Below are 13,002 nucleotides of genomic sequence, written 5' to 3' on the forward strand. Positions count from 1 at the left end.
TCAGTTCTGGTAGTTTTGGGATGTAATCTTTAGGGTTTTCTAGAAATAGTATCATGCTATGTGCAAATAGTGAGTTTTACTTCTTCCTTGCTCATTTGGATGCCTTTTATTTCTTTTTCTTGTCAGATTGCTGTGGCTAGGACTTACAGTACTATGTTGAATAAAAGTGGTGAAACTGGACATCCTTGTGTTGTTCCTGATCTTAGGGGAAGAGCTATCAGTTTTTCAGTATTGAGTATGATATTATCTGTGGGTTTTTCATATATGGCCTTTATTATGTTGAGGTGTATTCCCTCTGAATGTACTTTGTTGAGGATTTTTATCATGAAAGGATGTTGTGCTTTGTCAGATGCTTTTTATGCATCTATTAAAATGATCATATGGTTTTTTATCGTTTTTCTTACTGATGTGATTTATTATGTTGATTGATTTGTGAATATTGAACTACTTTTTTGCATCCCAGGAATAAATCCCACTTCATCGTGGTGAATGACTTTTTAAATGTAATGTTGGATTCAGTTTGCTAGTATTTGTTAAGGAGTTTTGCATCTATGTTCATCAGAGATACTGGCCTGTGGTTCTTTTGTTTTGTGCTGTCTTTATCTGGTTTTGGTATCAGGGTAATGCTGACCTCATAGAATGAATCTGGAAGTTTTCTTTTATTTTTTGGAATAGTTTGAGAAGAATAGGTATTAATTCCTCTTTACATGTTTGGTAGAATTTACTTATGAAGCTCTCTGGTCCTGGATTTTTGTTTGTTGGGAGTTTTTTGATAACTTATTCAATTTCATTGGTGATAATTCATCTGTTCACAGATGTCTTCCTAATTCAGTTTTGGAAAATTGTATATTTCTAGGAATCTATACATTTCTTCTAGGTTGTCCAATTTGTTGGCATATAAGTTTTGATAATATTCTCTTATCCTTTGTATTTCTGTGGTGTCAAGTTGTTATTTCTTCTCTTTCATATCTGATTTTGTTTAAAATTAAATCTGTTCTAGGGGCACCTGGGTGGCTCAGTTGGTTGAACGTCCAACTTCAGCTCAGGTCATGATCTCACAGTTCGTGGGTTCGAGCCCCACATCAGGCTCTGTGCTGACAGCTCAGAGCCTAGAGCCTGCCTTGGGTTCTCTGTCTCCCTCTCTCTCTACCCGCCCCCCCCCCCCTCATGCTCTGTCTCTGTCTCAAAAAAATGAATAAACCTTAAAAAAATTTTTTTAAATAAAATTAAATCTGTTCTTTCTTTTTAAAAGAACCTGTGTTTTTAAATGCAAGTGTATGAATCCATTTTATTAAGCAAAGATTTTCTTTTTTTTTTTTAATTATTTCTTTTAAGTTTATTTATTTTGAGAAAGAGAGAGAGAGCACAAGTGGGAGAGGGTCAGAGAGAAGTAGAGACAGACCCCAAGCAGGCTCTGCAACATCAGTGCAGAGCCCGATGCGGGACTCGAACTCAAACTGTGAGATCATGACCTGAGCCAAGATCAAGAGTTAGATGCTTAACCAACTGCTCCACCCAGGTGTCCCTAAGCAAAGATTTTCATAAAGCTTCCTTACAAATGAGAAATGTTCAATCAGTTTCCCATATGACTTGCTTTTCACTATCTTTCTGCCACTCTTTTTCCATTTTAAAAGATGCGGGTACCTGTTTCAGGAAGGGATAAGGACTCAGGAAGTAGGCTACATATTTGATAATTGAACTATTTTATAGTGGATTTGGATAAATATCTAATGGAGGTAGTTGGAATTAATATTCATATAATTTATGACCTCATTTTAGCTATTTTCTTACATTATTATTCATCACTGTGACTTAAAATGTTATGTGTAGAGTCCAAATGAACCATTTTAATTTATTTACGAGCTGAATCACCATAGTGTACATCACACAGATGGTTGTGAAGATTCATGAGCTCTATATAAAGCAGTGCAGCATCTGGCACACAGTAAGAGCTCAGTACATGATAGGTGGTGGGTATCATTTCTTTTATGACTAAAGTGCAGAGTTTATGTGAAGCACTAGTTTAAAACTTATGATGACACACAGTTTGGGGAGGGATACAAATGGCATATGTAAGAGTGGAAGGAAAATTTTAACCTATACTAGACTTATAAGACTAATTAGTTCTGGTAATAAGTGACAGATGTGTCATCCTTAATAAACCACCTTAAATAAATCCATTGTTTATGTCTGAATAAGAGCTCTAAGCATTCCTCTTCTGTCCTAGCCAGGATACTGCTTACAGTCTGTCTTTTTGTTATAGGCCAGTGAAAAACTGTTTATTTTTTTAGGATTTTATAGAGTTAGACCAAGAAGAAAGTCTTCAGTGGGGTGGAAAAGGTGGAAAAATAACTATGTGTTATTTGAAGAATAATTAAAAATGCATCATGGACTAGCTTTTCCTCCTGGATAGAACCAGAGGATGTAAGATCCGTTTAAAAGTTTCAGAGTAAACATCCGAAAGTACATTCTCAATTAAGGTTTATTACGTAGTAGAAAAGATTACTTTTTAAGCTTGTAATTGTCTTCCCCAGTTTGTTAAGTTTGAGATTACCTTGTCCAGAGAACAAGTATTACTTTTAGGGTGTAAGTATAGTCCTGTGGGGTTAGCATAAATTAAATGTACTGTTGAAGTTCTTCCAACGCACACATTCTCAGGAACCGTTTCTGAGCTTAAAGAAATGTATTAATAAGTTTTTCTTATTCTTATATTATTTTTTCTACTCCATTACAATGTGAGCTAAAACAAAAAAGATATTTTTTGCTCTTCATTAGAACTTTGCTTTGTCAAACACACTCCAAGAAATCTAAACATTATCAAAATTTATTTAAATAAAAATCTCACAAGCAGAGTAAAATACAAGTGGTTAGTCGCTGTGTGGCAGTGCCCACAGAGACCAGCCAGACCAAGGCTGGGGACCCTGGAGTTCCAGCCCCACCTCACCATGTCACCGTCTGGCACCACCCCAGATTTAGGTCTTTGTAAATATCAGTTCTGGCCTGTTTTCTCATCTCTTACTCTGTTTCCCCTCTTTGTTGATCTCTCTTACCCCTTTCCATTTTTCTCTGGAAACTGCTCCATTTTTAGAGAGAACTCCTCAGTGCCCTCAGGCTCTTCTCAGGCTTGCTCATCTGAGGGTAGTCCTTTCTGATACTTCCCCCTTTCGGAAAGCTCTTCTTTCCTGCATAACTTCGTATATCTGTGCCTTGTGAGTTAGTAATACTCCGTCTCTGCTCTGCTGTTTCCAAACAACTGCTGTTCTTAACTTGCACAGAAAGCTCATGCCATCTACTTCTGTTCTTCTTTTCTTTTTTTTTTTTTTAAGTTTATTTATTTATTTTGAAGGAGAAAGAGAGAATGTGTGAGCAGGAGAGGAACAGAGAGAGAGAAGGAGAATCCTAAGCAGGCTCCGCGCTGACTGTATGGAGCCCATTGCAGGGCTCAAACTCACGCTCCCCAAGATCACGACCTGAGCCGAAGTGAAGAGTCCAGTGCTCAACTGACTGAGCCACGCAGATACCCCAGGTTCTGTTATTCTTAAACCCATTGTCACTGTCATCTGCCACCATCTTGTGTGAGTTCTTTGATAAAAAGAAACTCTAGCTCTGTGTCCTTGACTTTCCCTCTACTTCACTGCTCTGCTTACCTGAACACACTTCTGGCCTCAGAACCACCTATAATCATTCCACCTTTGAAATCATGGACTCTTATCCCCCACTTACTAACTGTAACTTCTGCTTTTCGAGCTCTTTCCCTCATTGCCACCTGAGCTCATCTTCCAATCTCTCAACTCCCCCATTTTTCTTCCAGTTTATTAGCCCTTCCTGGATGTATGTCCTTTCCTGCGTGAACTAGGTTCAGTCACTTTAACAGGAGTTCAGGTCACATGTCCAAACCAGATTGTTGCACTAACCTCCCACCAGTCCCCTCGTCACTGTGAATCCTCTTCGTCAAGTTCATCTTTCACATTGTCTGCGAATGATTTTTGTAGATTACAGATCTGACCTGAGGAGTCCAGTCACACAGGTATGTGATCTTTCAGGCCTGACCCTAGGCTGGTTTTCCCCGGCAAATCCCAATAGGGGAAGGTCCCCTCCCACACATGACTTGGTGCACAGCCAGGGTTCTTCACACTGGTTTTCTGGAGGGAGTGGCAAGAACAGTGAGCATCCCCACTGGGTCAGCCATGTTCATTCACACATCTGCATCCCTAGCCCAGGCACCTTCACCAGGGCCTTGGCTGACATGCTTTCCTCCACTCTGGCTCATAACTTTCCATTTCTGCCCTTCCTTCTTTACCTCCCACCAGCCCCTGGTCCATAAAATGGCCGGAGCCTTTTGTCCAGTACTCCTCAGCAGTGAGGGGATTTTTCCCCACTTGCCTGAATGTCACCTAACTTTTGCCCAGTGTCATTCTGTGGGGGGAAATATGGAACAAGAGGAGCAAAACATCCTTTTTGGCCTCTTGTTTGCACTGTTGCATCCAGTGAATTAAAGCTTGATTGGTACTTTCAGTTCAGTTCATTCTACCTGACCTTAAGACCCCTGGTAGCTCAAAAGAACCATGTTGCTTCCCTGATTAATATGGTTCCCCATCAACTATAGAGTAAAACTAAAACTTTTCTATTGCACACAGGGCCCTTCATGGTGTTTCCCCTCCTTATGTTTTTATTGTCCTTTTTAACAGTATCCAATCAAAATTACTTATAGTTTCTGAATATGTCATGCTATTGTAGGTCTGTGTCCTTTGCACATTCTGTTCTTTCTGCCTGGAATTCTCTTCTTCCATTGTCTGCCTGGTGAACTCCTATTTATCCATCTAAACCCTGCTTCCATATTGCCCTCTTTGTGAAATATTCATGACCTCCCTCCAGCCCAACAGAGTTTTATGCCCTCCACTATCTCTGTATCTTATTCATCTTTCAGTCACGCACTTCTCATACTCTATAGTAGTTATTTGCTTACGTCTTTGTGGTTTTTTTCTCCACAGCTGGACCAGATCCTTCTTGAGATAAATGACTATGTTTTAAATCATCTTTATGCCAATGACTTTTAATGTAGTATATGCACATAGGAAACAGTCCAGAAATACTTGTTGAACTGAAACAATTTATACATTATATCTGTGTTTTCTAGAACTTCAGAGGTTTTCAACTTGTTGAAAGAAGTCAGTTTTGAAAGCATTTGTGATGATTAGAAACCTTCCGGCCAAAGTATTTCTAGTAAAAGGAGAACTTTTATGGGAATATAGATGAGGTCTTAGAGTGCTCTTGCTGTTCTTTAAATTTATACATAAAATTTCATTTAATAATGAATCTTGATAGGACAAGCTATAGAATATGTGGAAATCCTGAACTTAAGAACATTCTGTACCATTTAATTACAGATTTTATGTTACATAAATTGCTTGTCAACACTGAGGTTTTAGAAGTAAAGTCTTAACATGGTCCAAGTGGATTTGTTTTTCCTCTGCAATGTGTGCTGCTTTCTTGAAATTGTGAATATTTTCATATATGTTCATGTATGTTCATGTATAGTCATTTTAACCTTTTCTCAAGAGTACTAAATTCACACTACTAATAAAATAGTCTGCTAATTTGAATATTTTTTCTAAAGATCTTAAAGTACTTTATACAGACAGGCATACCTCATTGTATTTCAGAGATACTGTGTTTTTTTGTTTTTTTTGTGTTGTTTTTCTTTTAACAAATTAGATGTTTGTGGCAACCCAGTGTAGAGCAAGTCTATCCGTGATATTTTCCCAACAGTATTTGCTCACTTCATGTCTCTATGTCACATTTTGGTAATTATTGCAATATTTCAGACTTTTTCATTCCTGTCATGTTTGTTAATGGTAATCTATGATCAATGGTCTTTAATGCTATTATTGTAATTGTGGGTACTACAAACTGTGCCCATATAAGGCAGCAAACTTAATTGATAAATGTCTGTTCTGACTACTCCACTGACTGCCTGTTTCCCCATCTCTCTCCCTCTCCTTGGGTATCCCTATTCCCTGAGACACAAAAATGTTGAAATTAGGCCAATTAATAACTGTATAGGGGCCTTTAAGCCATACAGAGAAAGACAGATACCATATGTGTTCACTCCTATGTGGATCCTGAGAAACTTAACAGGAACCCATGGGGGAGGGGAAGAAAAAAAAAAAGAGAGGTTAGAGTGGGAAAGAGCCAAAGCATAAGAGACTCTTAAAAACTGAGAACAAACCGAGGGCTGATGGGGGGTGGGAGGGAGGGGAGGGTGGGGGATGGGTATTGAGGAGGGCACCTTTTGGGATGAGCACTGGGTGTTGTATGGAAACCAATTTGACAATAAATTTCATATATTTAAAAAAAAATTGTTCAAGTGAAGGGAAGAGTTGCACGTCTCTCACTTTAAATCAAAAGCTAGAAATCATTAAACTCAGTGAGGAAAGTCTGTCGAAAGCCAAGATGGGCTAAAAGCTGGGCCTTTTGTGCCAAACAGTTAGCCATGCTGTGAATGCAAAGGGAAAGTTCTTAAAGGAAATCAAAAGTACTGCTCCAGTGAGTACATGAACAATAAGAAAGCAAAACAGCCTTATTGCTGATATGGATAAAGTTTGAGTGGTCTCGACAGAAGATCAACACGGTCATAACATCCCCTTAGGCCAAAGCCTCATCCGGAGACCCTAAATCTTTCCAGTTCTTTGAAGCTGAGAGAGGTGAGGAAGATGCAGAAGAAAAGTTTGAAACAAGCAGAGGTTAGTTCATGAAGTTTAAGGAAAGAAGCTGTCTTCATAATGTAAAAGTACATGTTGAAGCAAGTGTTGATATAATATCTGTAGCAGGTTATCCAGAAGGTCTAACTAAGGTAATTCTCATCTATTAGAAGAAGATGCCAGATAGCTAGAGAGGAGAAGTCAGTGCCTGGCTTCAGAGCTTCAAAGGACAGCTGACTCTTTTGTTTGTGGCTATGCAGCTGGTGACTTTAAATTGAAGCCGGTGCCCATTGACCATTCTGAAAATGCTAGGGCTCTTAAGAATTATGCTGACTCTACTTTGATGTGTTCTATAAATGGAATAACAAAGCCTAGATGACATCACGTCTGTTTACAACATGGTTGATGAAATATTTTAAGTCCATTGTTGAGACCTAGAAAAAAAGAAAGAGATTCCTTTCAAAATATTACTGTTGACTGACAATGCACCTGGCCACCCAAGAGCTCTGATGATATCCAGTGAGATTAGTGTTGTTTTCGTGCCTGCTAACACAACATCTATTCTGCAGCTCATGGATCAAGGAGCAATTTCAGCTTACAAGTTTTGTTATTTGAGAAATACATTTTGTAAGGCTATAGCTGCAATAGATAATGATGCCTCTGATGGATCTGGACATCAGTTGAAAACCTTCTGGGGGTGCCTGGGTGGCTCAGTCATTTGAGCATCCGACTTTGGCTCAGGTCATGATCTGATAGTATATGGGTTTGAGCCCTGTGTCAGGCTCTGTTCTGATAGCTAAGAGCCTAGAGCCTGCTTTGGATTCTGTGTCTCCCTCTCTCTCTGCATCTCCCCCACTCATGCTCTGTCTCTCTCACTCTGAAAAATAAACATGTAAAAAAATTAAAACATTCTGGAAAGTATTCACCATTCTAGATGACATTAAAAACATTTGTGATTTATGGGAAGAGGTAAAAATATTGACATTAACAGGAAATGGGATGAAGTGGATTCCAACCCTTATGGATGGATGACTTTAAGGTGTTCAGGACTTCAGTGGAGGAAGTAACTACAGATGTTACTCTGTAACAAGAGAGAACTAGAATTGGAAGTGGAGCCTGAAAATGTGACTGAATTGCTATAATCCCACAATAAAACTTTAATGGGGGAGGAGGTGCTTCTTATGGATGAGCAAAGAAAGTGGTTTTTGAAAAACTTTTATTTCCATATAGTTGGCACACAGTGGTCCATTAGTTTCAGGTGTACAACATAGTGATTCAACATTTTTATACATTATGCTTGCTTACCACAAGTGTAGTTACCACCTGTCAGCATACAACACTATTAAAATATCAGAAAGTAGTTTTTTTTGGAGATGGAATCTACTCCTGGTGAAGATGCTGTGAATATTGTTGAAATGACAAAAAGAATTTAGACTTTGATATAACTTAGTTGATAAAGCAGTGGCTGGGTTTGAGACGACTGACTCCAATTTGGGAGGAAGTTCTGTGGGTAAAATTCTATCAAACAGCATCACATACTGCAGAGAAATTCTGAAAGGAAGAGTCAGTTGATGCAGCAAACTTCATTATTGTTTCATATTAGAGACACTGCCACAGCCACCCCAACCTTCAGCAGCCACCACCCTGATCAGTCAGCAGCCATCAACATTGAGGGCAGGATCTTCCACCAGCAAAAAGATTACAACTTGCTGAAAGTTCAGATGATGGTTAGCATTTTTTTAGCAATAAAAATATTTTTTTATTTTTTTAAATGTTTGTTTATTGTTAAAAGAGAGAGACAGAGCATGAGTGGGGGAGGGGCAGAGAGAGAGGGAGACACAGAACCCAAAGGCAGGCTTCAGGCTCTGAGCTGTCAGCACAGAGCCCGACGCGGGGCTCAAACTCACGGACCGTGAGATCATGACCTGAGCTGAAGTTGGACTCTTCGCCGATGGAGTCACCTAGGCACACCAGCAATAAAATATTTTTAAATTATATACATTTGTTTTTATAGACCTACTACTATTGCACATTTAATAGACTGAAATATAGTGTAAACATAGCTTTTATATATACTGTGAAAACAAAAATATTCACGTGACACATTATTGTGGTACTTGCTTTATTGTGGTGGCCTGGAACCAAACCCGCAATATCTATAAGGTATGCTTATACATTTAAGAATCAGACAATATTTCAGGGGTGCCTGGGTGGCTCACTTGGTTAAGTGTTTGACTTCGGCTCAGGTCAGGATCTCCCAGTTCATGGGTTTGAGCCCCGCATCAGGCTCTGTGCTGACAGCTCAAAGCCTGGAACCTGCTTTGGATTCTGTGTCTCCCTCTCTCTCTGCCCCTCCCTGACCCGCTTCTGTCTCTCTCTCTCAAAAATGAATAAACATTAAAAAATATCAGAATGTGTAAAGAATCAGATAATATTTCTTCTGTACCTGTGAGTTAGTATGTATCAAGTGGAATTTTCAAAGTGATGACCTCTGATTTAATAAGTTGATTATCTGATCATCAGTGATGTTTCACATTACATTTTATCTGTGTGTGTGGGCACGCACGTGTGTGTAAAATTAGGGTAAATTCGTAGTATCAAAACATTGGGAAAAAAATATTTGAGCTTAGTTGCTGATAATGTTCCTGATTTCACAGACCAAAACTACTTCATGTTAAATTTCTTATATGCTCAACTGACAATTTATTAAAATATAAGTAAAACCCCTAACCTGTTCCCAAGTGTTAACTAGTTGTTCTATGACATAATTATGCTTATTAGACCTGGCTTACTTTTGAAAGCTCAGAGCTTTGTAGTTCATCATCTATATGGAATACAAACTCACTTTTATTCTAATCTTTTTATGATGTGATGATTTCCTTCTTAATGAATGAGATCCATTAAGGTTATTCTCTGAATGACAGAGAAGTTTTGGATAGACCTGCTGTTACTGTGTCTCAAAAGCAATTTGATATTCTTGAAAGTAGGCACATATTACTGTGTCTCATAAGCAATTTGATATCCTTGTATGTAATTATAGATGAAGGGACAGGCTAAACAATCCATTTAGTGCATCAGGTTGTATGAAAGAAGAGACAGCCCAGGTCCTATTGCCAGTAACCTACCACCACCCAAACTCTACCAGCAAGTGTGGCCAGTGAGCATGTGTGCTGGAGAGTGGAGAATTTAGCTTGGCAGTTTCAAATGTAAATTTTTTGTTGTAGAAAAGGAAGTTATATTAATGGTAGTGTCCTTTATTCCATTGCTGTCTAGGTAGTGTTTGATCATCAGTCCCTGTGTTGTTATTGTTAAATGAAATTATTTATCGGTTCCACAAACTGTGATCCCTACTGCTTTCCTGTATTATTCCTACAGCTATAAAATGGCCTCTGTCGCTTACTCCATTTAATCCTAATGAACAGTCCTGTGACTCTTACTTTGCAAATTGGCAAACTAAGGCTTACAGAGATTGGGGGCTAACACAGAAGCTGTCAGCACTTCTGACACCAGCGTTTCCATCTTCATCCTCATCTTCATCCCCGTAAAGATGCTCAAAGGTTTCCTCTAAGAATAGTCACATACGATAGACTATATTGGAACAAAGTTGAAGAGAGTTCCTAAAATGGAGATGTATGCTTTGATATAGGCTTCTGAGCAGGATTGGAAAGAAGTTTATGGGAGCCAGAGAGAATAAAATTTGGAGCTGGGGAGAAGAGGGTAAATGAGAGAACATTGTGTGTGTGTGTGTGTGTGTGTGTCTGTCTGTCTCACACACGCACACAAATGGGATGGAAGGAAGGAAGGTATCATGTTAAGTTTAGGTATGAAATAATATGGAGGTGTGAAATGGGAAGAGACAGAAGTGTGTTAGAAATGTCAAAGACTGAGATAAAATCATTTTAAGATTAGAAGTCAGTTGATTTTATTCCAGTATGTTCCTAGCATGCTCTAACCATCATTGCCTCCTTGTTGAGAGTGTGTAGTGTGCTTGCCCCCAACCCCAAATCTACAGTAAATATGTTGCTTCACAATAGAATATTTACTATATTTCTTTAATTACTATATTTACTATAGTGTAAAAAGAAAAACCTGAGGTATCAGAGAAGTATAGTGTATAAAAGCAATCTTTCTTTTGAAAGAAGAATCCTTTTTTCAAGCAAATAAGTCATTTTAAAATTTATATTTATAATATATTAACACTAGTCATTTTTATTTTTATTTTTTAACTTTAGAGTGAGAGGGAGAGTGTGTAAGTGGGGGAGAGGGGCAGAAGGAGAGAGAGAGAGAGAGAGAGAGAGAGAGAGAGAGAGAGAGAGAGAGAGAGAGAATGTGCAGCAGGCTCTGTACTCAGCACAGAGCCCAATCCCACGACCCTGGGATCATGACCTGAGCAGAAATCAAGAGATGCTCAGCTGACTGAGCCACCCAAGCACCCTGATGCCGATCATTTTTAAAAGCCCCTTTGTTGTTGGTGAATCATTTTCTTTCACTCATTATTCATGGGACATCAGTTATATAGCTTTTGCTAGATTTGTGTTCATTTATCTTTAGAAAGGGAGGAGAGGGCAATTAGGTATGCTAAGGCCCCTGTAATTGTTAACTTCGCTGCAGAAAGTACAATTCATTAGGCTAAATCTTTGTTTTATTCATTCTCATTTTTTTAAGTCTTGTTGTATAGGCAAAATGTATACTGATAAACATTTTAAGTGCATGCCCAGTAAAATTTGCTATGAACTTATTATATACTATTTTACATCATATTTTAAACTTGAAATGGATTTTATAGGAAAGCAATTCACTGTTGAAGATTTTAGAGGAAAGCTCAATATTATAAATATTGAGCTATAACACTCAACATTACTATTAATTGATGTCAGTATCCACTAAAAATTCTGTATTTTAAAATCTAATGATAAAGAAATCCCTATAAAGAAGAAATTCCTAATGCAGTAATATTAGGCATAAATTAATGAACAGTAAAAATAATTGAGATTTATGAACATTGTATGTTCATATTATCATAAGAAGGCATGTAAAATAGATTTTAAAGTCAGTGTCTGTTTTCTAGGAGATTGTGTACTCAAAGTGATGAAAATTTTCTCTCCCCTTGCACTTTCTTGCATCATACACATAAACAATCCTAGAACTAAAGTGGAATATTCCAAACATTTTGATCTCTAAGGGATAAGATGTCTCATATAGTTAAGCCATCTTGGATTTCTTCAGAAGCAGCCTCTACAGGTGTGGATTGTCACTTCTGATTATCTGATTATAATGATCTTTGATCTCTTCTCAAGTGTGGTGCTTAATTAGTTTTTTATTGACATCTTAAACTCATAAATTCTATCTTCATTCACTGTTTTAATTATGGTTTTCCATTTGCGTCTTTCAGGCCTGCGCTTAATGGACATCTCCTTAGACTGCCCCTAAACACTCGTGTGTGTGTGCATACATAAATAGATATAGGTATATATTTATATCTCACACTCAGTCTTTTACTTTAAAATCAGTTGCCCTGTTTATTTCCTTCCTCACAGTTATCACAGTTGTCTTGATGACTTCTTTTCTTACTCATTGGTATCTACCACAAGAAAATAATCTCATGAAGGGCAAAGACCTTTTCTCTCTGATACACTGCTATATCCCAGTGTAATAGGGCCTCTAAATATTTGATCAGTGTTGAATGAATTAGAGAATCTGTGGTTCAGCTACTGTAGATCTTACCATCTATCTTGAATCTTGGTCCCTGACACTCTTGACTTGTCTCCAGAATGTACAGCCTCCTTCATGTTCTCACTGCCTTGTGCCTTCTTCATGCAGTGGTCTGACATCTCTTGCCTGGGCCATGGGAAAGCCTTCTGATGTTTCCCTTTTCATCTACAGTCTACCATCCAGTGTTATGTCGCTGTGTAGAGATCTTGTTGGCTACTTGGTACTTGTAGGTGGAAAGTTTAGACTCCTTGGCATGACATAGGGCACTATTCAGAATCAGGCTTCAATCTTAACCTCTCCAGGCTCTTCATTCACTGTATGCAACCTCCCCTGTAGTCTCTGAGCATCCAGGGACTCTGTACCTACCTGAAGTTCCTGTTCCCCCTCTTCTCTCACCTAGAAAATGCTTATGGGACGCCTGGGTGGCTCAGTTGGTTAAGCATCTGACTTCGGCTCGGGTCATTATCTCTTGGTTTGTGGGTTCAAGCCCCGCATTGGGCTCTGTGCTGACAGCTCAGAGCCTACAGCTTGCTTCGGATTCTGTGTCTCCATCTCTCTGACCCCTCCTCTGCTCGTGCTCTCTCTCTCT

The 13,002-nt window shown here is 38.6% G+C and overlaps 1 protein-coding gene across 5 annotated transcripts in view; it reads left to right on the forward strand.

Annotated features, from left to right (window-relative positions):
* SPIRE1 (spire type actin nucleation factor 1) overlaps positions 1-13,002 on the forward strand; it is a 200,823-nt gene that overhangs the window by 103,433 nt on the left and 84,388 nt on the right. The window lies entirely within an intron of this gene.

This window comes from Panthera pardus, unplaced genomic scaffold (genome assembly GCF_024362965.1).
Source record: "Panthera pardus isolate Hobbes unplaced genomic scaffold, ASM2436296v1 HiC_scaffold_15, whole genome shotgun sequence".
In the NCBI taxonomy this organism is placed as follows: Eukaryota; Metazoa; Chordata; class Mammalia; order Carnivora; family Felidae; genus Panthera; species Panthera pardus.